Source organism: Chrysemys picta, chromosome 3 (assembly GCF_011386835.1).
Source record: "Chrysemys picta bellii isolate R12L10 chromosome 3, ASM1138683v2, whole genome shotgun sequence".
Taxonomy (NCBI): domain Eukaryota; kingdom Metazoa; phylum Chordata; order Testudines; family Emydidae; genus Chrysemys; species Chrysemys picta.
The window spans coordinates 177,872,983-177,896,460 of NC_088793.1; the positions used below are offsets into that span (position 1 = coordinate 177,872,983).

A 23,478-nucleotide genomic window follows, 5' to 3' on the forward strand; every position below is an offset into this window, starting at 1 on the left:
GTTGCAAGATATTTACGTGCCAGATGCTCTAAAGATTCATATGTCCCTTCATGCTGTCACGGAGTATTGGGGGACTCAGGGCCCTGCACCCCCGGCCTCCTGCGATTCACCATGACTCTCAGCCAGCCAGTAAAGCAGAAGGTTTATTTGGATGACAGGAATACTGTCCAAGACAGGTCTTGCAGGCACAGACAACAGGGACCCCCTCAGTTAGGTCCATCTTGGGGTCCCAGGGCATCCCAGCCCCCCTTGGGAGGTCAGAGCAATCTCTGCCTCCCCACCATCTCACCACCCAGCTTCCAAGACTCTGCCTTCAGCGACCCCTCCCACAGCCTTTGTTCAGTTTCCCGGGCCAAGGTGTCACCTGGCCTCCAACCCCTTCCTGGGTTCTCATGTTACACGCTCAGGTATTCGCCTTCGGGCAGACTATCCTAGCCACACTCCCCTGTCAGCATTCACAGACCACAGTAAGAACAGTCCCAGTTCGTCACATCTCCCCCCTTCGAGACCGAACTGAGCAGGGTCACTTTAGCCAGTGACCCGGGGAAGTTCGAATCTACCCCCGTTCCCATGGATGCCCCCGCATCCCTTCCATTCCTTGGTGAGAATTACACCAGGCCCCTCCAGTTTCACGCCCCCCCCTTAGGTCGGGGGTGCTTGATGGCACTCGCAGTTCGCATGTGGGAAGGTTTATGCGGCCTGTGCCCTTTTCCCACCCACATACCTCTGGGGTTCCAACTGGGCTGTGGTCTTCTCCCAGCGCTCCAGTCTGGGGGTCTGTGCTTTGGGCTCTCTTGGTTTAGAGCCGCCCTTTTAACCTTGGCCACCCTCCGGAGAGGATCCTTTATGCTGGGCAAGGGTCCTAAAGCTGTTTTCCCCTTGTCCCAGGCCTTCCTCCCCCTCTGACAGGGGTCACAGGATCCGCAGTACTGTCGGACAGTAGCAAAGACCCCAGGCCAGTAAAAGCTCCGTAGCAGCCTCTGCTGGGTACGCCAGGTTCCCTGGTGCCCTGAGAGAGGAGTGTCATGGGCCCGGCCCAGCAGCTGGCAGCGATACTTCTGGGGTACCACCAGCTGCCTCCTGATCCCCCCTGACTCCATTTTCCCTGGGGGAGCCCATTCTTGGTACAGGAACCCCTTCTCCCACAGGAACCTTTTCCGTCCACCTCGTCCCATGGTCTGTACCGCATTGAGGTCGGCCAGGTCCCTTATCTTCCGCAAGGAGGGATCTCTCTGCAACTCGGCCTGGAACTCGGCAGCTGGGACAGGGATGGCCACCTGCTCTTTCTCGCCTGCTGGGTCTGAAGCTGCAGCCTCCCTGAGCCGTGTCCCTGGGCGTTCCCTCCCCACCAGGTTAGGGTCCTGCGCCTCAGGCAAGGCACCCCCCCCCCCAAGGCCAGGGCGCAGTGCCCCTCGCCAGCTCTGACTGCGGGTCACAACCAGTGCCCTTTGGGGGTTGCTTGGCCAGTCCTCCAGGTCCCCCCCCATCAATACCTCAGTGGGCAAATACGGGTGTACCCCCACATCCTTGGGGCCCTCCTTGGCCCCCCACTTCAGGTGTACCCTTGCCACGGGCACTTTGACTGGTGTTCCGCCCACCCCCGTCAGGGTCAGGTAGGTGTTGGGCACCACCTGATCTGGGGCCACCACCTCGGGCCGGGCCAGCGTCACCTCTGCGCCTGTATCCCAGTATCCATTGACCTTCCTCCCATCCACCTCCAGGGGAACAAGGTACTCTCTCCGGAGGGACAGCCCCGCGCCTACCGTATAAACCAAAAACCCTGAGTCTGGAGCATCCAGCCCCCCAGAGGAGCTGGCCTGGAGCTCTCCTCCCTCCTTAGCAGGTGGTACTCTGCCAGCCCCCCTTCCCTGGGAATGCTGCCTCTCGCCGGGCTGGGTCTCTACCCAGTCAACCCTCTGTGGGCTCGGTCTGCTCAGTCTGTCCCTGAGCCTGGGGCACTGGGCCCGTATGTGGCCTTTTTGGCCACAGTGGTAGCAGCCCATGTCCCATGGGTCCCCCCGAGTGGGTCGGATGGTCCTGACGCCGGATGTTCCCCTTTGATGGGGTTTTTCTGTACTTTCCCATGGGGAGGTCCCATGGTGACTCTCTCTCTGCGTTGTGGTGGGACTGTTATCTCCTGACCGGCTCTTTACAAACTCATCGGCCAGCCGGCCTGCATGTCGCGGGTTCTCTGGCTTTCTGTCCACCAACCACAGCCTCAGGTCGGATGGGCACCGCTCATACAGTTGCTCCAGTACCAGCAGTTTGACCAGGTCCTCCTTCGTCTGGGCCCCATCAGCCCACTTGCTGGCGTATCCTTCCATGCGGACGGCTAGTTGCAGATATGAGATCTCAGGGGTCTTATCCTGACTCCGGAACCTTTCCCGGTACATCTCAGGAGTCAGCCCAAACTCTCGTAGCAGGGCCTTTTTGAATAGTTCGTAGTCCCCTTTCTCTGCCTCTTCCAGTTGGCGGTACAATGCCACGGCTTTGGGGTCCAGTAAGGGGGTAAGGACCCGGAGTCTGTCCGCGGGATCAACCCGGTGCAGCTCGCAGGCCGTCTCAAAGGCCTCCAGGAAGTCATCCATGTCCTCCCCCTCCTTGCGTGGGGCCAGGATGCACTTATCAAAGCTCCGGGCAGTCCTGGGTCCCCCCTCACTCACCGTAGCCGGGGGTTCGCTGCCCTTCAATCTCGCCAGTTCCAGTTCATAGAATCATAGAATCATAGAATATCAGAGTTGGAAGGGACCTCAAGAGGTCATCTAGTCCAACCCCCTGCTCAAAGCAGGACCAATTCCCAGCTAAATCATCCCAGCCAGGGCTTTGTCAAGCCGGGCCTTAAAAACCTCCAAGGAAGGAGACTCCACCACCTCCCTAGGTAACGCATTCCAGTGTTTCACCACCCTCCTAGTGAAATAGTTTTTCCTGATATCCAACCTGGACCTCCCCCACCGCAACTTGAGACCATTGCTCCTTGTTCTGTCCTCTGCCACCACTGAGAACAGCCAAGCTCCATCCTCTTTGGAACTCCCCTTCAGGTAGTTGAAGGCTGCTATCAAATCCCCCCTCATTCTTCTCTTCTGGAGACTAAACAATCCCAGTTCTCTCAGCCTCTCCTCATAAGTCATGTGCTCCAGACCCCTAATCATTTTTGTTGCCCTCCGCTGGACTCTTTCCAATTTTTCCACATCCTTCTTGTAGTGTGGGGCCCAAAACTGGACACAGTATTCCAGATGAGGCCTCACCAATGTCGAATAAAGGGGAACGATCATGTTCCTCGATCTGCTGGCAATGCCCCTACTTATACAGCCCAAAATGCCGTTAGCCTTCTTGGCAACAAGAGCACACTGTTGACTCATATCCAGCTTCTCGTCCACTGTGACCCCTAGGTCCTTTTCAGCAGAACTGCTACCTAGCCATTCGGTCCCTAGTCTGTAGCAGTGCATGGGATTCTTCCGTCCTAAGTGCAGGACTCTGCACTTGTCCTTGTTGAACCTCATCAGGTTTTTTTCTGCCCAATCCTCTAATTTGTCTAGGTCCCTCTGTATTCGATCCCTACCCTCTAGTGTATCTACCACGCCTCCTAGTTTAGTGTCATCTGCAAACTTGCTGAGAGTGCAGTCCACACCATCCTCCAGATCATTAATAAAGATATTAAACAAAACCGGCCCCAGGACCGACCCTTGGGGCACTCCACTTGAAACCGGCTGCCAACTAGACATGGAGCCATTGATCACTACCCGTTGAGCCCGACGATCTAGCCAGCTTTCTATCCACCTTACAGTCCATTCATCCAGCCCATACTTCTTTAACTTGGTGGCAAGAATACTGTGGGAGACAGTATCAAAAGCTTTGCTAAAGTCAAGAAATAACACATCCACTGCTTTCCCCTCATCCACAGAGCCAGTTATCTCATCATAGAAGGCAATTAGGTTAGTCAGGCACGACTTCCCCTTCGTGAATCCATGCTGACTGTTCCTGATCACTTTCCTTTCCTCTAAATGTTTCATAATTGATTCCTTGAGGACCTGCTCCATAATTTTTCCAGGGACTGAGGTGAGGCTGACTGGCCTGTAGTTCCCCGGATCCTCCTTCTTCCCTTTTTTAAAGATGGGCACTACATTAGCCTTTTTCCAGTCATCTGGGACCTCCCCCGATCGCCATGAGTTTTCAAAAATAATGGCTAATGGCTCTGCAATCTCACCCGCCAACTCCTTTAGCACCCTCGGATGCAGCGCATCCGGCCCCATGGACTTGTGCACGTCCAGTTTTTCTAAATAGTCCCGAACCACTTCTTTCTCCACAGAGGGCTGGTCACCTTCTCCCCATGCTGTACTGCCCAGTGCAGCAATCTGGGAGCTGACCTTGTGCGTGAAGACAGAGGCAAAAAAATCATTGAGTACATTAGCTTTTTCCACATCCTCGGTCACTAGGTTGCCTCCCTCATTCAGTAAGGGGCCCACACTTTCCTTGATTTTCTTCTTGTTGCTAACATACCTGAAGAAACCCTTCTTGTTACTCTTAACATCTCTTGCTAACTGCAACTCCAAGTGTGATTTGGCCTTCCTGATTTCACTCCTGCACGCCTGAGCAATATTTTTATACTCCTCCCTGGTCATTTGTCCAATCTTCCACTTCTTATAAGCCTCTTTTTTGCGTTTAAGATCAGCAAGGATTTCACTGTTTAGCCAAGCTGGTCGCCTGCCATATTTACTATTCTTTCTACACATCGGGATGGTTTGTTCCTGCAATCTCAATAAGGATTCTTTAAAATACAGCCAGCTCTCCTGGACCCCTTTGCCCTTCATGTTATTCTCCCAGGGGATCCTGCCCATCTGTTCCCTGAGGGAGTCAAAGTCTGCTTTTCTGAAGTCTAGGGTCGATATTCGGCTGCTCTCCTTTCTTCCTTGTGTCAGGATCCTGAACTCGACCATCTCATGGTCACTGCCTCCCAGGTTCCCATCCACTTTTGCTTCCCCTACTAGTTCTTCCCTGTTTGTGAGCAGCAGGTCAAGAAAAGCTTTGCCCCTAGTTGGTTCCTCCAGCACTTGCACCAGGAAATTGTCCCCTACGCTTTCCAAAAATTTCCTGGATTGCCTGTGCACCGCTGTATTGCTCTCCCAGCAGATATCAGGGTGATTAAAGTCTCCCATGAGAACCAGGGCCTGCGATCTAGCAACTTCTGCTAGTTGCCAGAAGAAAGCCTCGTCCACCTCATCCCCCTGGTCTGGTGGTCTATAGCAGACTCCAACCACGACATCACCCTTGTTGCTCCCACTTCTCAACTTTATCCAGAGACTCTCAGGTTTTTCTGCAGTATCATACCGGAGCTCTGAGCAGTCATACTCCTCTCTTACATACAACGCAACTCCCCCACCTTTTCTGCCCTGCCTGTCCTTCCTGAACAGTTTATATCCATCCATGACAGTACTCCAGTCATGTGAGTTATCCCACCAAGTCTCTGTTATTCCAATCACATCATAGTTCCCTGACTGTGCCAGAACTTCCAGTTCTCCCTGCTTGTTTCCCAGGCTTCTTGCATTTGTGTATAGGCACTTAAGATAACTCAATGATCGTCCCTCTTTCTCAGCATGAGACAGGAGTCCTCCCCTCTTGCGCTCTCCTGCTTGTGCTTCCTCCCAGGATCCCATTTCCCCACTTACCTCAGGGCTTTGGTCTCCTTCCCCCGGTGAACCTAGTTTAAAGCCCTCCTCACTAGGTTAGCCAGCCTGCTGGCGAAGATGCTCTTCCCTCTCTTCGTTAGATGGAGCCCGTCTCTGCCTAGCACTCCTTCTTCTTGGAACACCATCCCATGGTCGAAGAATCCAAAGCCTTCTCTCCGACACCACCTGCGTAGCCATTCGTTGACTTCCACGATTCGACGGTCTCTACCCCGGCCTTTTCCTTGCACAGGGAGGATGGACGAGAACACCACTTGCGCCTCAAACTCCTTTATCCTTCTTCCCAGAGCCACGTAGTCTGCAGTGATCCGCTCAAGGTCATTCTTGGCAGTATCATTGGTGCCCACGTGGAGAAGCAGGAAGGGGTAGCGATCCGAGGGCTTGATGAGTCTCGGCAGTCTCTCCGTCACATCGTGTATCCTAGCTCCTGGCAAGCAGCAGACCTCTCGGTTTTCCCGGTCAGGGCGGCAGATAGATGACTCAGTCCCCCTGAGGAGGGAGTCCCCGACCACCACCACCCTCCTCCTCCTCTTGGGAGTGGTGGTCGTGGAACCCCCATCCCTAGGACAGTGCATCTTTTGCCTTCCAATCGGTGGAGTCTCCTTCTGCTCCCTTCCCTCAGATGGGCCATCTAGTCCACTCTCCGCATTAGCACCTGTAGAGAGAACATGGAAACGATTGCTCACCTGTATCTCCATTGCTGGTGCATGGACGCTCCTCTTTCTTCTTCTGGAGGTCACATGCTGCCAAACCTCCTCACAATCCTTCTGTCCCTGCTGCGCCTGCTCTGAATCTTCAGAACATTGTGGCCGTAGAAGCATCTCCTGACGTCAGTTCATGCTGTCTCTGTCTCTCTTTCTCCTCCCGTTCATGCTGACGCTGTCTCTCTTCATGCTGTCTCTGTCTCTCTTTCTCCTCCCGTTCATGCTGTCTCTGTCTCTCTTTCTCCTCCCGTTCATGCTGACGCTGTCTCTGTTGTTCACGATCCTCCAGCTCTCTCAGTTTTAGCTCTTTCTCCCATTCCAGCCAATTCCGCTCCACGGATGCCGAACGTCGCCGGGAGGATCCTCTGCTGGCCGGCGAGCTTCGCCGGGAGGATCCCCTGCTGGCCGGGGGGGTCACGGCGCCTTCGGTATTTGCTGGGTTCCTCCCCACCCTTCCCCTAGGCATAGGAAGGAGGGGTCTCGGGAAGCCCTCAGCAGCCGGCTGACTACTCCCAGCTGGGACAGACTCTGGTGCCTGCGCTGCATTTGCCAGGCTGCTTCCCTGAGACACAGGGAGCAGTTCATTTGCGCGATCTTCCGCCTCCAGCCGGGCAATGAGCTGTTCTTTGGTGAGCCTCCCAATGCGCAGCCCCCTCTGCTTGCACAGCTCCACCAGGTCGCACTTAAGCCGCTTGGCATACATCTTCCTGCTGGCCACTCACCGGCCTGTGTGCTCACAGCTCCCCACAGTTCCCAGGGAGACCCCTAGTGTGCCAGCCCTTCTCGAGGTCACCACCTCTCTGCCAGGGTCGAGCTGCAGACTCCTCCGCCCCTGGGACCACTCGCTGCGATCCCCCCGGGGGACCCTGTTACTGCAAAAGTCCTTCTCGCTGGTCACACACTCCCAGGGGTAATAACCGTCTCTCTCTCACTCTTCAGCACGCCTGGTCCCCGTCAATCCCCCTTCGTTTTACTGCTCCCCAGTCACTTACTGCAGGAAGCGCTGTCCACGGGGTGCAGTAGATCCCACCTCTGCCACCAGTTGTCACGGAGTATTGGGGGACTCAGGGCCCTGCACCCCCGGCCTCCTGTGATTCACGATGACTCTCAGCCAGCCAGTAAAGCAGAAGGTTTATTTGGATGACAGGAATACAGTCCAAGACAGGTCTTGCAGGCACAGACAACAGGGACCCCCTCAGTTAGGTCCATCTTGGGGTCCCAGGGCATCCCAGCCCCCCTTGGGAGGTCAGAGCAATCTCTGCCTCCCCACCATCTCACCACCCAGCTTCCAAGACTCTGCCTTCAGCGACCCCTCCCACAGCCTTTGTTCAGTTTCCCGGGCCAAGGTGTCACCTGGCCTCCAACCCCTTCCTGGGTTCTCATGTTACACGCTCAGGTATTCGCCTTCGGGCAGACTATCCTAGCCACATTCCCCTGTCAGCATTCACAGACCACAGTAAGAACAGTCCCAGTTCGTCACACATGCTTCAACCACTATTCCAGAGGACATGCTTCCATGCTGATGATGGGTTCTGCTTGATAACGATCCAAAGCAGTGGGGACTAACGCATATTCAATTTCATCATCTGAGTCAGATGCCACCAGCAGAAGGTTGATTTTCTTTTTTGGTGGTTTGGGTTCTGTAGTTTCCGCATCAGAGTGTTGCTCTTTTAAGACTTCTAAACGCATGCTCCACACCTTGTCCCTCTCAGATTTTGGACGGCACTTCAGATTCTTAAACCTAGGGTTTAGTGCTGTAGCTATTTTTAGAAATCTTACATTAGTACCTTCTTTGCGTTTTGTCAAATCTGCTGTGAAAGTGTTCTTAAAACGAACATGTGCTGGGTCATCATCCGAGACTGCTATAACATGAAATATGTGCAGAATGCGGGTAAAACAGAGCAGGAGACATACAGTTCTCCCCCCAAGGAGTACAGTCACAAATGTAATTGACACATTAGTTTTTTAACGGGCATCATCAGCATGGAAGCATGTCCTCTGGAATGGTGGCCGAAGCATGGAAGGGGCACATGAATGTTTAACATATCTCACATGTAAATACCTTGCAATGCCGGCTACAAACGTTCCAGGCGAACGCCTGTTCTCACTTTTAGGTGACATTGTAAGTAAGAAGCAGACAGCAGTATCTCCTGTCAATGTAAACGAACTTGTTTGTCTTAGTGATTGGCAGAATAAGAAGTAGCACTGAGTGGACTTGTAGGCTCTAAAGTTTTACACAGTTTTGTTTTTGAGTGTAGTTATGTAACCAAAAAAAATCTGCATTTGTAAGTTACACTTTCACAATAACAATTCAGTGCTTGTATGAGATTAATTGAAAAATACTATTTCTTTTGCTTATCATTTTTACAGTGCATATATTTGTAATAAAAAATAATAAGATAAAGTGAGCCCTGTGCACTTTGTATTCTGTGTTGTAATTGAAATCAATATTGAAAATATAGAAAAACATCCAAAAATATTTAATAAATTTCAATTGGTATTCTATAGTTATAAGTGTGATTAATCGTGATTAATTTTGTTAATCACGATTAATTTTTTTTAGTTAATCGCGTGAGTTAACTGCAATTAATTGACAGCCCTACTGACCAGTCAACTACATGCCTCATTTGGAACCGGAAATATGCAATCAGGCAGCAGCAGAGACCAAAAAAAGAAAGAAGCAAATACAGTACAGTACAGTACTGTGTTAAATGTACACTACTAAAAAAAAAGTTTTAAAAAAATTTGACAAGGTAAGGAAACTTTCTGTGCTTGTTTCATTTAAATTAAGATGGTTAAAAGCAGCATTTTTCTTCTGCATAGTAAAGTTTCAAAGCTGTATTAGTCAATCTTCAGTTGTAAACTTTTGAAAGAACAACCATAACATTTTGTTCAGAATTACGAACATTTCAAAGTTACGAACAACCTCCATTCCCAAGGTGTTCATAATTCTGAGATTCTACTGTATTTATATATCTGTAATGCAATTTGTATGCAGTGTTGATGTAGTTGTGTCGGTCCCAGGATATTAGAGAGACAAGGTGAGTGTGGTAATATCTTTTATTGGACCAACTTCTGACAGTGAGTGAGACAAACTTTTGAGCTTACACAGAAAGCTTGTCTCATTCACCAACATAAGTTAGTAGAATAACAGATGTTACGTCACCCACCTTGTCTCTTTAATGCAGTTTATCAGGTAGAAACAAGAGCTAGCACCTTATGAATAGCCATCTCTCTACAGAACCCCAGAGATCCACAGGCCGCAGTACTGTTGCATCTCTACGAAGTAGTAGTAGATGTCAGGGCCTTGTTCTGGGAGGAGAAATCAGTGATGTGCTGTCTAGGCATATTCTTAGTGCAACTTCCTTATTTTACATTATATACAGCAGCCCTTGAACACAGCAGTCACAAACTGCTTGCATACACTCCCTCTTTCATGGAGCTCAGTTCAAACACGACTGGCTGGTTTCTCTCCCTCAAGAAGTGACTAGTTAGAGCAGTGGTGGGCAACCTGCAGCCTGCGGGCCACATGCGGCCCATCAGGATAATCTGATTGCAGGCCACGAGACATTTTTCTGACGTTGACCATCCGCAGGCACGTTCCTCCGCAGCTCCCATGGCCGCGGTTCGCCATTCCCACAGCTCCCATTGGCCGGGAATGGCGAACCGCAGCTACTGGGAGCTGCGGGGGACCGTGCCTGCGGATGGTCAACATCAGCGAAAGGTCTCGCGGCCCGCAATCATATACCCTGATGGGGGCCAATGAGGCCAGGGTTTGCCACAGGGCATCTGAAATTTTTGCCACTTCTTCATGGAGAGGCAAGGCCACCCTGCCATGTGCCGAAGAGGACAGCACGTTAAACAGGAAGTCCGAGGGCTCCTCCATCTCCTCTGCTTTGAGGTTGAGGCTTGATGAGATAAGAGTTCTTGGTGGGCCCTAAAGTCCTCCTGCGGGACAGAGGGAGGAGGGGCCATAATCACCTCATCCAGGGAGGGTGAGGAGGCTGGCACGGTACTTTAGGTGTCCACCAGTACTGGAGTGTCCACCACCTGGTCGGTCTCCGGGCATGGTGCCGAGGATGTACATCCCACCAACTCCTTCCTCGGAGGTCTGGAGAGGGAGGCCGATGGTCCTTCTGAGGTTCCGGCCACTGAGTGCGCCCCTACCAGGGGCTGTGTTTGGGGCCACGGTGCCCACTGGTACCATTGGGCCAGCCACAGGGTCATTTGCCACTGCACTTGCTGTGACACAGGCAGAACTGACTGTTTGGCCTGGCTGGCCTGACCAATCAATGGACGACTACAAAGGGAGGCTGGGCTGACATACAACCTGCCACTATCCCTGGAACGGAAGGAGCGGCAGCGCCGGGAGCGATGCCGACCACGGGACAGCGATCCCGATGTGAAGGACTGGTACTGTCGGTTACAGCTGCTCCACAATTGGCTCCAGCGGGCAGACCTGCGACGTGAGACGCCGGCGATCGATGCCCGGAGCTGCAGAGGCGGTGCTGTGGCGTGGTCCTGGAGTGGGACGCTGAACAGGAACGACGTCGACATTTGTGCTGTGACCAGCTGCGATAGCCCCTCTGAGACGAGGACCTTTGGTGATGTCTGCCTCGGTCCTGTCGGTGTTCGCTCCTCGAGGCGGAGTGGTGCCAAGAGTCTTGGTCAGACGGAACCCAACCAGACAGCCTGGTGGGCATTGAGGGCAATCCACGTAGACTTTGCCCTGAACGGTCGCTGGGTGGCGAATGGTGTCGGGAACATTCCCTCAACTGAGACCAGTACCGAGCCGGGGGCGACTGCGGAGATCCCAGCAGTGGCTTGCCTGTGGAGCGCAGGGCCGACATCGGCGGTGCTCCTGGTACCGGCATGGACATAACATCTGGGGCCACCTGAGCGCCTCCAGTATGGAGGGCATCCGGACATCCGGGGAGGGCTGCTCCAAATGGGCCGGGCTACTCCACTCGACTTGAGTCAGAGGCCTAGAAGCTGGTAGGGATCGAAGACTGCCCAACGTGGGTCTAGCCTCTGTCCTGGGTTTACTCTGGTGCCACGGCAAAGAAGGCTTCTTCTTAGCCTTCTTAGTGTGCCCCATGGACTGGGAGCAGTGCCGATTAGTCAATGGCATTGGAGGGTCACCACGCACCGACACCGCGGTGCCTGGTGCCAACTCGGAGAAGCGCGCCGAAGCTGGGGTCAGCACCGACTCCATCAGGATAGCCCAGAGCCTAATGTCTCTTTCTCTCTTGGTCCGAGGCTTAAACGACTTGCAAATCTTGCAGCTATTGCTGAGATGGGTTTCCCCCAAACAGCATAGACAGTTTGCGTGCGGATCACTCAGTGGCATAGGTCGCCTACAAGTGTTGCACAACTTAAAACCTGGGACATGGGGGATGCCTCAGCCCGGGCACTCTAGCTAAACTAAACTAACTAAACTAGCTACAGGTACCATACACTGAACGAACAAGAAGTTTCGGGGATGAGCTACAGCAAAGCTGGAGTAGAGCAGTTCCGAAGCACCTTCACTGACGGCAAGAAGGAACTGAGGATGGGGGGAGCGCGCAGCGCCCCTTATACCACACCATGGAGGCACCACTCCAGGGGTCGCTGGGGCATTCCCTTATGGGTACTGCTACGGGGAAAACTTCCCGCTCCAGTGCACGTGGCGAGCATGCACACCTATTGTGGAATACACATGAACAATCGTTCAAAGAAAAATAAAACACATTTAAAGAGTTGTATTTCATATTTGAAACCTTTCCATTTACAAATTTCAGATCTCTTGCTAATGCAAAGGTAGCACCATTTTGTTTTGAGAACCAAAGATTCTGCAGTCATGTAAAAGGAGAACCTGATATAGCACAGTTCGAAAATCTCTTTGTCATTTGCTGCCCTCTACCAGCAATTCAGTGCAAGACAGGATAGAGATAGTTTTAGAACAACAGTTTACTGTATGAATACATTAAATAGACGTTGAAGTGCTGTGTCCCAGGCTTTGGTACCAAATCACCCCCTGAGAAAAGTTAGACCTCAGAGCTCAAGGACCCTCGTGCCAGCTGTGACAGTCTTGTTCTTTTCAGGGATGGATCTTGATGCCTGTGTAAAGTTTTCTTGGTAACCTGACTCAGTAAGGCCACCTTCTCCTTCTCTTTTGACTAGTTCTTCCCCTGAACCAGCATCTATTCCATTCATGCATTGTTCCTAAGATCCTCCTGATTCATGGAGACTTTGTGGACTACTGTCCTCCTACCTACTGCTATCACCTTGGCTTCCTCACTACTATCGTCTCTATCTGAGGGGAGTCAGTAATAGAAGAGCAACAGAGGGTCCTGTGGCACCTTTGAGACTAACAGAAGTATAGGGAGCATAAGCTTTCGTGGGTAAGAACCTCACTTCTTACCCACGAAAGCTTATGCTCCCTATACTTCTGTTAGTCTCAAAGGTGCCACAGGACCCTCTGTTGCTTTTTACAGATTCAGACTAACACGGCTACCCCTCTGATACTTGACAGTAATAGAAGAGAATGTGTATGAACTGGCTGATTAGCTGGAAACACATACTCCATTCTCATCTTCTCCAGATTCAAAGTCTTTTAGGCTGATGGCTTTGATTCTGATTTGCTGGGAACACCAGAGCAAGCATTATGTTGAAGTCAAAGATCCTATTAGAAAGCAGAAAGCCTTCAACTAGATAAATGTTCAATGAAGTGGGAGGTATTTTCCTGGTGGGAAGCTCGAAAGGGAGTAGATGGTCATTCTTTGCTTTTATCTAGAATTATCTCCTACACTTTGGTCAAAATGTCTTTGACTTCTATTAAGGTCCATTGGCCTTATCAGCTTTCCACCATGCAACGCATGGACTGACACTCTTCACTTAGTCTACTGTAGGAAGTTTATGAAAAGTGTGGTCTGTGTGTTTCCTCTGGTGCCTGAACATCTCCACCATGAGATGTTAATGTTGTTCTCACAAAAATTTACAGCCCCTCTCTTCAAACCATTGTTAGGTCATTCTCTGAACCATTTATCTTATGAAGACAGCATTCCTTATAGCAATAACTTTAGGCAATTTGGAGAGTGTTTTGAAATGACTACATTTTTTTTTTTTTGGCCTGATTTGTTACTCTTTCGGCAAGCAAGTGCCAAGGAACAGCTGTCAGAGTATCACTCTCCTGGCATACCCCCTATGTGTCTGATTTATGGAGAACTTAAAGCAGCCTAAGACCAACTTCAGTTTGAGAGAGCAGATTGCCCTATACTAATTTTACAGCTCTGAAGTATCTTAGCATAAGTGAAATTTATAAATCACTTAGTCATGCCCACTTATCCAGGCCAGGCCCCTTTTGGTGCACATCAAAGGCAATTGTGCTCCTCCTGTGGTAACTGTTTTGAGCTACCTTTACCTTAGGGCCTTACTACACTAAGGGTATGTCTACACTTACCGGGGATCAACGCTGCGACAATCGATCCACCGGGGGTCAATTTAGCGGGTCTAGTGAAGACCTGCTAAATCAACCGCAGATCGCTCTCCCATCGACTCCAGTATTCCACCGAATTGAGAAGCGTAAGGTAAGTTGATGGGAGAGTTTCTCCCATTGACCCAGTGCAGTGTAGACACCTCAATAAGTCGACCTAAGCCACATGAATAACGTAGCTGGAGTTGCATAACTTAGGTCAATTTAACCCCGTAGTGTAGACCTGCCCTTAGTCTTTTTGCACTACTATAGAGAAAGCTCAGGTGTTTTTACTACTGTCACCTATTCCTGCTCTGAGCAACACAGCTATGGACTTCTCTTAGCTTTCACTCCAAGTGCAGGACAGAATCTCACCCATTATCTATTAATTAATCTTACTGTCCTGGAAGATAATTTTGGGGGAATTTTAATGCCATCATTGAAAACTTAATGGCTACATTCTTGTTTTTCTCAAGAAAATGTTGCAATTGATACGTAACCCAGTTAAACACTGTCAAGATAAAAATTATACATTTATACACAAAAAGAATCTTTTACCTGTGTGACTGTCACCTTAGATGATTAAAGGGGAATTTTTAAAAATGTAATTTGCTTTTCACCATTATGTTGTTGATCTATTTCCTGCACCTCACACAGCAAAGATGTTGAAACATTGGATTCTGCTCTCTCTGTCACTCATGTATCGCAAGCCAAGGCTTCTAGCAAGAAAAAGTGTACCAGTGGCATAGATCTCCTCCTGTCACAATGCTGATTCCAACCATTCCCTTTCTCTGTTTCATTCCTTTTTCTTTGAATCCACTCCATCAGACTCTTCTCAGCTTTCTCTCTCCATGTTGCTGTCATTTACTACCACCCTCAACTCTGTCCCCTCCTAATTATTCTTTAATTTGAACATCTTACTACCTTTCTTCCTCTCTTCTCAATCCCCCACCCTCAACCTCATTGATTTCAGTTTCACACTGATTCCTATCAGACACATTAACCTCCAACTTGTCACCATTACTTTGCCTTTCAACATGCAACCTTGGATTTATTCTCCCACCCACAATCACAGCCACTTCCTTGCATTCATCTTTATTCAACATTGCTTCTTCACAGACCTTTCCATCACTGAATTTCTGCTGTCTCATATCTTTCACTCCATATTGCTCCTCAGCTCTCCTACCATGACCTCTAAACCAGGGGTTCTCAAACTGGGGGTTGTGACCCCTCAGGGGGTCGCAAGCTATCATCCTCCACCCCAAACCCCACTTCACCTCCAGCATTTATAATAGTGTTCAATATAAAAAAAGCGTTTTTAATGTATAAGGTGGGTCTTACTCAGAGGCTTGCTATATGAAAGGGGTCACCAATACGAAAGTTTGAGAACTACTGCTCTAAACTATCACTATTCCTGACTTCTCTTCCTTTGACTGACCTCTCCTCCCTTCCCTCTCCACCTTTGACTATACCTTTTCCTTAATTCTTAATACCTATGTTTCTCTATTCCATCACACTATGTGCCCAAAACATAAGCCCCAGTCCGCACCTCATTGAAGTCAATGTGTATGTTCCCATTGACTACCAGAGGCTCTGGATCGGGCCCTTATTGCTTCCACTTCTGCTCCTCATGTGTTGCTAAACACTTGTAGAGGGAAACCACAGACTTGGCACCTAACTCCCATTGAAGGCACTTTTGAAATTTTTACCTCAAATCTCAAGGAAATATTTTCATTTAAACATTTCTTTTAAAATATCATGAAAACATTAATATAAGCTTTTGTAAAATCTCATAGTAAGATATCTTAAATTCTGGCTCGAAACTTCTTGACAGGACCTCTTTAAAATTCATGCCACCTTTTCTCGGTAACCTGGCCTCTCATTAATAACAGGAAGTGTGAAGTCAGACTGGTAATTGAGGAAGGACAAGGGCAGGGAGAGATATGAATAGAGAGAGAAACGAGATTAGCAAAGATGGCCCTTCAAATGAAAACAGTACATTATGTCTGTGGGTAATTAGCAAGACAGCAATGTATTACCTAAGGACTTATCTACACTTAAAACACTGCAGCGCTTCAGTGAAGACGCTACTTATACTGACGGGAGGGGTTCTCCCATTGGCATAGGAAGATAATCCACCTCCCGAGAGGCAGTAGCTAAGTTGACAGGAGAATTCTCCCATTGACCAAGCACTGTCTACGCTGGGGGTTAGGTCAGTTTAACAGCATCGCTCAGGTATGTGGATTTTTCACACTCCTGGGTGACGCAGTTATACCGACCTAATTTCTTAGATCAGGCCTAAGTAGCTTTGGAGGAGGAGATGGATGTGGCACTATGCCACCACATTCTTCATAGAGATATGGTTATGACATAACTAAGATGTATTTTATGCAAGATCATGTGAGAGACCATTGGAAAGGTAATGATTTACTGAATATGATTATCCTATTTATATGCATGTATCATTTTTGTATCTGAAGTTAGGAATATTGTCTATGCATCTATTACAAATGTGTTTACACCTGGGGAACCCCACTAGACAGAATGCAATCAGTCTGGATGGCCGATTAGGAAGGACCATTAGGGAAAACAATAGGTCTTTGAAGATGCTAATCTCCCACCTGGAAGTCTTTCTGGGGATGCTACAAACAGCCTCTGAGTTATGGCTGCAGGGTCATGTGACCAAGTCAACTGGTACTGGACTTCATGATAATACTAGTATTTTCCCATTAACTGGGAGTGGGAATCACACTGGGGGACAAAGGACTCCCACCATATGCAAAAACTATTTAAGGCAGGGGAGTGACATCATCATGGTTTGTTCTTCATTGACTCCCCGCCCAAGAAAGAGGACAGCTGGAAACACCTAAGAACTAAAATACTGAACTAGAGAAGAAGGACTGAGCCCAGGCTAGAAGGTTGTCTAGCCTGTGAATGGAATATCTGAAGTTTTAAGTTGCATGCAAGGGCAGCTTGCCTTCAAGAATCTCTGCAATCTGCCTAAAATAACATTGAGGGTGAGAATTTGCTACTTATAACCAGTTTCTTTAGTATATTAAGCTTAGATTGTCTGTTTGTTTTATTTGCTAGATAATCTGCTTTGATCTGTTTGCTATCCCTTATAATTAAGGCTATGTTTTAGTCATGGGTATTTTTAGTAAAAAGTCATGGATAGGTCAGGGGCAGTAAACAAAAATTCATGGCCTATGACCTGTCCATAACTTACTATATACCCCTAACTAAAACTTGGGCGGGGGACCATGGGTGCTCTGGGGGAGTGGTTGGGGGGCGCCACAAGTGCTGGGGGAAGTGGCCCAGGACCCTGCTGGTGCTGGGGGGGTGGTTCAGGCCGCAGTGCATGGCCCGGGACCTCTGCTGGTGCTGGGGAGAGGGAGGGTTGGTGGAGCTGGCAGGGGCTCCCTACTCAGCTCCACGTCCCTGCAGCTCCTAGGCGGCAGAGGGGTCGGGGGCTCGTTCGTGTGTTGCTCCCATCCCACCACAAGCGTCAGTTGCGCAGTTCCCATTGGCCAGGAACTGCAACCAATGGGAGTTGCGGGGGCAAGGCCTCTGCCCCTGGCCCCTCTGTGGCCGAGGAGCTGCAGGGCCATGCCGGGGGTGCCCCCGACCCTGAAGTAAGCATCCCCATGCACCTTGCAATCCCCTGCCCCTAGCCCCCTCCCACACACCCAAACTGCTGCTGCTGGCCCAGAAGTCATGGAGGTCATGGAAAGTCACGGAATCTGTGACTTCCGTGACAGATTCACAGCCTTACTCATAATAACTTAAATTCTATCTTTTGTAGTTAATAAACTTGTTTTGGTTTGTCTAAAAGCAGTCTGTGAGGAAATCATAACTTGGGGCAGAAAGCTGTGCATCTCTCTCTCCACATTGAGGAAGATGGTGAATTTCATGAGCTTACACTGTACAGTTCTCTGTGCAGTGCAAGACGGTGCAATTTTATGTTTACCCTCTAGCGGGGGTATGCAATTGAGTACTGGGCAATTCCTTTGCTGAGCCATCCCATGCAGAGCTGATCTCAGCATCTGTGTGTATAGCTGCAGCTGGGTGTGTCCCGACCTGTATGTGTGCTGGTAAAGTTCAATCTGAAGCCTGAGGGAGGGCTTGGCTGGCTTGCATCAGTAATACACTGTAAAGGGAGCCCAGGCTGGTACATCAGGCAGGCTCAGTGATAGTCCAGATCCAAGTGGTACCCTGAAAGGGGAGGGGACCCATCACAATGGAATTGACTGCTTGTGTACAGAGGAAGAAAACTTCATTGTGGAGCCACAGTAGCAGCTCCAAGCTTAAAACACAGTTCTATTCTGAAAACAGATTATCTAAAAATGGCACATTCCTAACAGATGTGATCCTCGTGTATTCAGAGTCATAGCTGATTACGGCAGTGACAAAAATAAGTTCTTTGAGGTGGCCACTTGCAGAATGTGACCCCCACAGACTGCAATTCTGCTGAGCTTTGGAAATGTCTGTGTCCATTGGCACCATGTGTATGCTCTCTCACTCTTATAGCACCAAACATTTGGAACCATAGTTTTTTTTAGATTCATAGATTCTAGGACTGGAAGGGACCTCGAGAGGTCATTGAGTCCAGTCCCCTCCCCTCATGGCAGGACCAAATACTGTCTAGACCATCCCTGATAGACATTTATCTAACCTACTCTAAAATATCTCCAGAAATGGAGATTCCACAACCTCCCTAGGCAGTGTATTCCAGTGTTTAACCACCCTGACAGTTAGGAACTTTTTCTTAATGTCCAACCTAAACCTCCCTTGCTGCAGTTTAAGCCCACTGCTTCTTGTTCTATCCTTAGAGGCTAAGGTGAACAAGTTTTCTCCCTCCTCTTTATGACACCCTTTTAGATACCTGAAAACTGCTATCATGTCCCCTTTTAGATACCTGAAAACTGCTATCATGTCCCCCCCACCTTCTCTTTTCCAAACTAAACAAACCCAATTCTTTCAGCCTTTCTTCATAGGTCATGTTCTCAAGACCTTTAATCATTCTTGTTGCTCTTCTCTGGACCCTCTCCAATTTCTCCACATCTTTCTTGAAATGCGGTGCCCAGAACTGGACACAATACTCCAGTTGAGGCCTAACCAGAGCAGAGTAGAGCGGAAGAATGACTTTTCGTGTCTTGCTCACAACACACCTGTTGATACATCCCAGAATCATGTTTGCTTTTTTTGCAACAGCATCACATTGTTGACTCATATTTAGCTTGTGGTCAACTATAACCCCTAGATCCCTTTCTGCCGTACTCCTTCCTAGACAGTCTCTTCCCATTCTGTATGTGTGAAACTGATTGTTCCTTCCTAAGTGGAGCACTTTGCATTTGTCTTTGTTAAACTTCATCCTGTTTACCTCAGACCATTTCTCGAATTTGTCCAGATCATTTTGAATTATGACCCTGTCCTCCAAAGCAGTTGCAATCCCTCCCAGTTTGGTATCATCTGCAAACTTAATAAGCGTACTTTCTATGCCAATATCTAAGTCGTTGATGAAGATATTGAACAGAGCCGGTCCCAAAACAGACCCCTGCAGAACCCCACTTGTTATGCCTTTCCAGCAGGATTGGGAACCATTAATAACAACTCTCTGAGTACGGTTATCCAGCCAGTTATGCACCCACCTTATAGTAGCCCCATCTAAATTGTATTTGCCTAGTTTATCGATAAGAATATCATGCGAGACCGTATCAAATGCCTTACTAAAGTCTAGGTATACCACATCCACAGCTTCTCCCTTATCCACAAGGCTCGTTATCCTATCAAAGAAAGCTATCAGATTGGTTTGACACGATTTGTTCTTTACAAATCCATGATGGCTATTCCCTAACACCTTACCACCTTCCAAGTGTTTGCAGATGATTTCCTTAATTACTTGCTCCATTATCTTCCCTGGCACAGAAGTTAAACTAACTGGTCTGTAGTTTCCTGGGTTGTTTTTATTTCCCTTTTTATAGATGGGCACTATATTTGCCCTTTTCCAGTCTTCTGGAATCTCTCCCATCTCCCATGATTTTCCAAAGATAATAGCAAGAGGCTCAGATACCTCCTCTATTAGCTCCTTGAGTATTCTAGGATGCATTTCATCAGGCCCTGATGACTTGCAGACATCTAACTTTTCTAAGTGATTTTTAACTTGTTCTTTTTTTATTTTATCTGCTAAACCTACCCCCTTCCCATTAGCATTCACTAGGTTAGGCATTCCTTCAGATTTCTCGGTGAAGACCGAAACAAAGAAGTCATTAAGCATCTCTGCCATTTCCAAGTTTCCTGTTACTGTTTCTCCCTCTTCACTGAGCAATGGTCCTACCCTGTCTTTGGTCTTCCTCTTGCTTCTAATGTATTGATAAAAAGTCTTCTTGTTTCCCTTTATTCCCGTAGCTAGTTTGAGCTCATTTTGTGCCTTTGCCTTTCTAATCTTGCTCCTGCATTCCTGTGTTGTTTGCCTATATTCATCCTTTGTAATCTGTCCTAGTTTCCATTTTTTATATGACTCCTTTTTATTTTTTAGATCATGCAAGATCTCGTGGTTAAGCCAAGGTGGTCTTTTGCCACATTTTCTATCTATCCTAACCAGTGGAATAGCTTGCTTTTGGGCCCTTAATAGTGTCCCTTTGGAAAACTGGCAACTCTCCTCAGTTGTTTTTCCCCTCAGTCTTGATTCTCATGGGACCTTACCTATCAGCTCTCTGAGCTTACCAAAATCCTCCTTCCTGAAATCCATTGTCTCTATTTTGCTGTACTCCCTTCTACCCTTCCTTAGAATTGCAAACTCTATGATTTCATGACTACTTTCACCCAAGCTGCCTTCTACTTTCAAATTCTCAGTGAGTTCCTCCCTATTTGTTAAAATCAAGTCTAGAACAGCTTCCCCCCAGTAGCTTTTTCAACCTTCTGAAATAAAAAGTTGTCTGCAATGCAGTCCAAGAATTTGTTGGATAGTCTGTGCCCCTCTGTGTTATTTTCCCAACATATATTTGGATAGTTGAAGTCCCCCATCACTACCAAATCTTGGGCTTTGGATGATTTTGTTAGTTGTTTAAAAAAAGCCTCATCCACCTCTTCCACCTGGTTAGGTGGCCTGTAGTAGACTCCTAGCATGACATCACCCTTGTTTTTTACCACTTTTAGCCTAACCCAGAGACTCTCAACACTTCCGTCTCCTATGTCCATCTCCACCTCAGTCCAAGTGTGTACATTTTTAATATATAAGGCAACACCTCCTCCCTTTTCCCCCGTCTATCCTTCCTGAGCAAGCTGTACCCATCCACACCAACATTCCAATCATGTGTAATATCCCACCAAGATTCAGTGATGCCAACAATGTCATAGTTGTATTTATTTATTAGCACTTCCAGTTCTTCCTGCTTATTACCCATACTTCTCGCATTTGTATATAGGTGTGGTGGGGCGGCTGCCCCACGCCCGGAGAGTGTGGGCTGCAGCAGGCCCGGGCGCCTACCTATTCCGGCAGCCAATAAGAGAAGGGCTTGTTGCGAGCCAATCAGAGAACAGATTGGGGACAGCCAATCAGGGCCCAGCTCAGCCATATAAAAGACTGCTCAGGGAAAGAGCAGTCAGTCTGTCCCAGGCCTTCGGGGGAAGGTCTGTCTCCAGAGCTGGGAGGCCAGCACCACAGATAGCGCAGTGCAGGCCAGCCTTGGAGAGCAGGAGGAGGTCCTACTCCATAGCCTGCCAGGCAGCAGGCCTTTTAGGAAAGGGCCTAGCGGGAAGAAGGGCCGTTGGGGAAGTGGTCCAGAGGAACAGACAGAGGAGGAAGGGGAAGGAGGACAGCGAGGCTGTTGCTAGAGGGCCTCTGGACCGGGACTCAGAGTAGTGGGCGGGCCTTGGTCCCCCCCCCCTTTTTCCCCTTGGCAGTACACCCAGCCATAGGCCGCAGGGAGCAGCCAGCCGAAACTACACCAGATCCTGGGCCGTAGGGATCGGACTTGAAGGTGTAGGACTGTGGGTCATCCAGCCCCTGGAAGGGGGTGTGAATGGACAAAGGGACACTGTTGGAGGACAGTGTTCCAGAAGAGGACACTGTGCGTTGGGAGCAACGCGGGTCCACATGCCAACCAAAGGCGAGACGACAGACGGGATGTCACCAGAAGGGGGCGCTCTACTGGGTCGAACCAATTCCCCGAGACGACCAGTAGGAGGTGCCGCGGGGGTGAGTCCCTACATTGTCCCAATAGGCATCTAAGATACTGGTTCGATCTTGCCTCCCAGTTTTGCCCTGACCCTCCTTTGTCTCTGCCATTATAGCCCACACTCCCTCTTGTTTCCGACCCATCTCCCAGGTCTCCATGTTCCCCATTTACCTGTATGCTTTGCTCACCTGTCCCCGTCGAACCTAGTTTAAAGCCCTCCTCACTAGCTTAGCCAGTCTGTGTCCAAATATCAGGGGGTAGTAGTGTCCAAATAGGGTCTTTCCCCTCCTCGAAAGGTGAACGCCATCTCTGCCTAGCAGTCCTTCCTCGAATAGCATCCCGTGGTCAAGGAAGCCAAAGCCCTCCTGGCGACATCATCTTCGCGGCCAGGCATTCACCTCCATGATGCATCTGTCTCTGCCCGGGCCCCTACCTTTGACAGGAAGAATCGAAGAGAATACCACCTGTTCTCCAAACTCCTTCTCCCGTACTTCCAGAGCCCTGTAGTCACTCTTGATTCACTCAGTGTCACACCTCGCAGTATCATTTGTGCCCACATGGATGAGTAGCATGGGGTAGTAGTCAGAGGGCTGGATAATCCTCGACAATGCCTCCGTAACATTTCGGATATGGGCCCCCGGCAGGCAGCATACCTCCCGAGATGAAATGTCAAGGCGACAGATGGGTGCCTCCGTCCCCCTCAGCAGAGAGTCTCCGACCACCACTACCCTACGTTTCCTATTTGCAGTGGTGGCAGCAGACCTCCCAGCCTTAGGGTTATGAGGCTTCTCCTCCTTTACTGTAGAGGGTGATTCCTTCTCTCCTGTATCAAGAAGAGCATAACGGTTACCTATTACTACAGCGGGAGGGTTCGGAGCAGGGGTGGAGCACTGCCTGCTGCCAGAAGTAGCCAGCTGCCAGTGACCACCCTGAGCCATTTCCTCCTCCACCAGTGGTGTATCAGCAGTGTACTGGGACAGCTACCTCAGCTGTCTCCACATGGACACTGTCGAGGAATTGCTCGTGGATTCGGATGCTCCTCAACCTAGCCACCTCCTCCTGTAGCTCTCCCACCTACTGCCTGAGAGATTCCACCAGCAGGCACCTTTCACATTGGATGGTCCCCCTAGCCTGGATATCAGTAAGTGAAAATTGCAAGTTACAATCTCTGCAAAACCACACCAGGATCTGGGTAGAAGCATCCATGCTCAGGCGCTCTGTCTGGCTACAGGCACAGGTGGGGGAGGCAGAAGCAGTGCTGGCACAGGTGTTGCGGATCTTCCTAACCATTGTAAGCCTCCCTCTGTCAAACTCCCCTGTCTGCAGCCCCCTGTCCGCTGAAAGGGTTGTTTAAGCAAGAAGTTTTGAATGTAGTTTGTTTATAGGTTTTAAGGGGAATAAAGGAAAAACAGATAGAACCGGCAAGGGACCCTCGCTCCCTTCCCACTCCCCTTCCAAACTCC

At 49.3% G+C, this 23,478-nt stretch overlaps 1 protein-coding gene across 1 annotated transcript in view; it reads right to left on the bottom strand.

Moving 5' to 3' along the window:
• Window positions 1-23,478, bottom strand: part of ACYP2 (acylphosphatase 2) — a 219,599-nt gene that overhangs the window by 152,102 nt on the left and 44,019 nt on the right. The gene's annotated exons all lie outside the window — the stretch shown is intronic.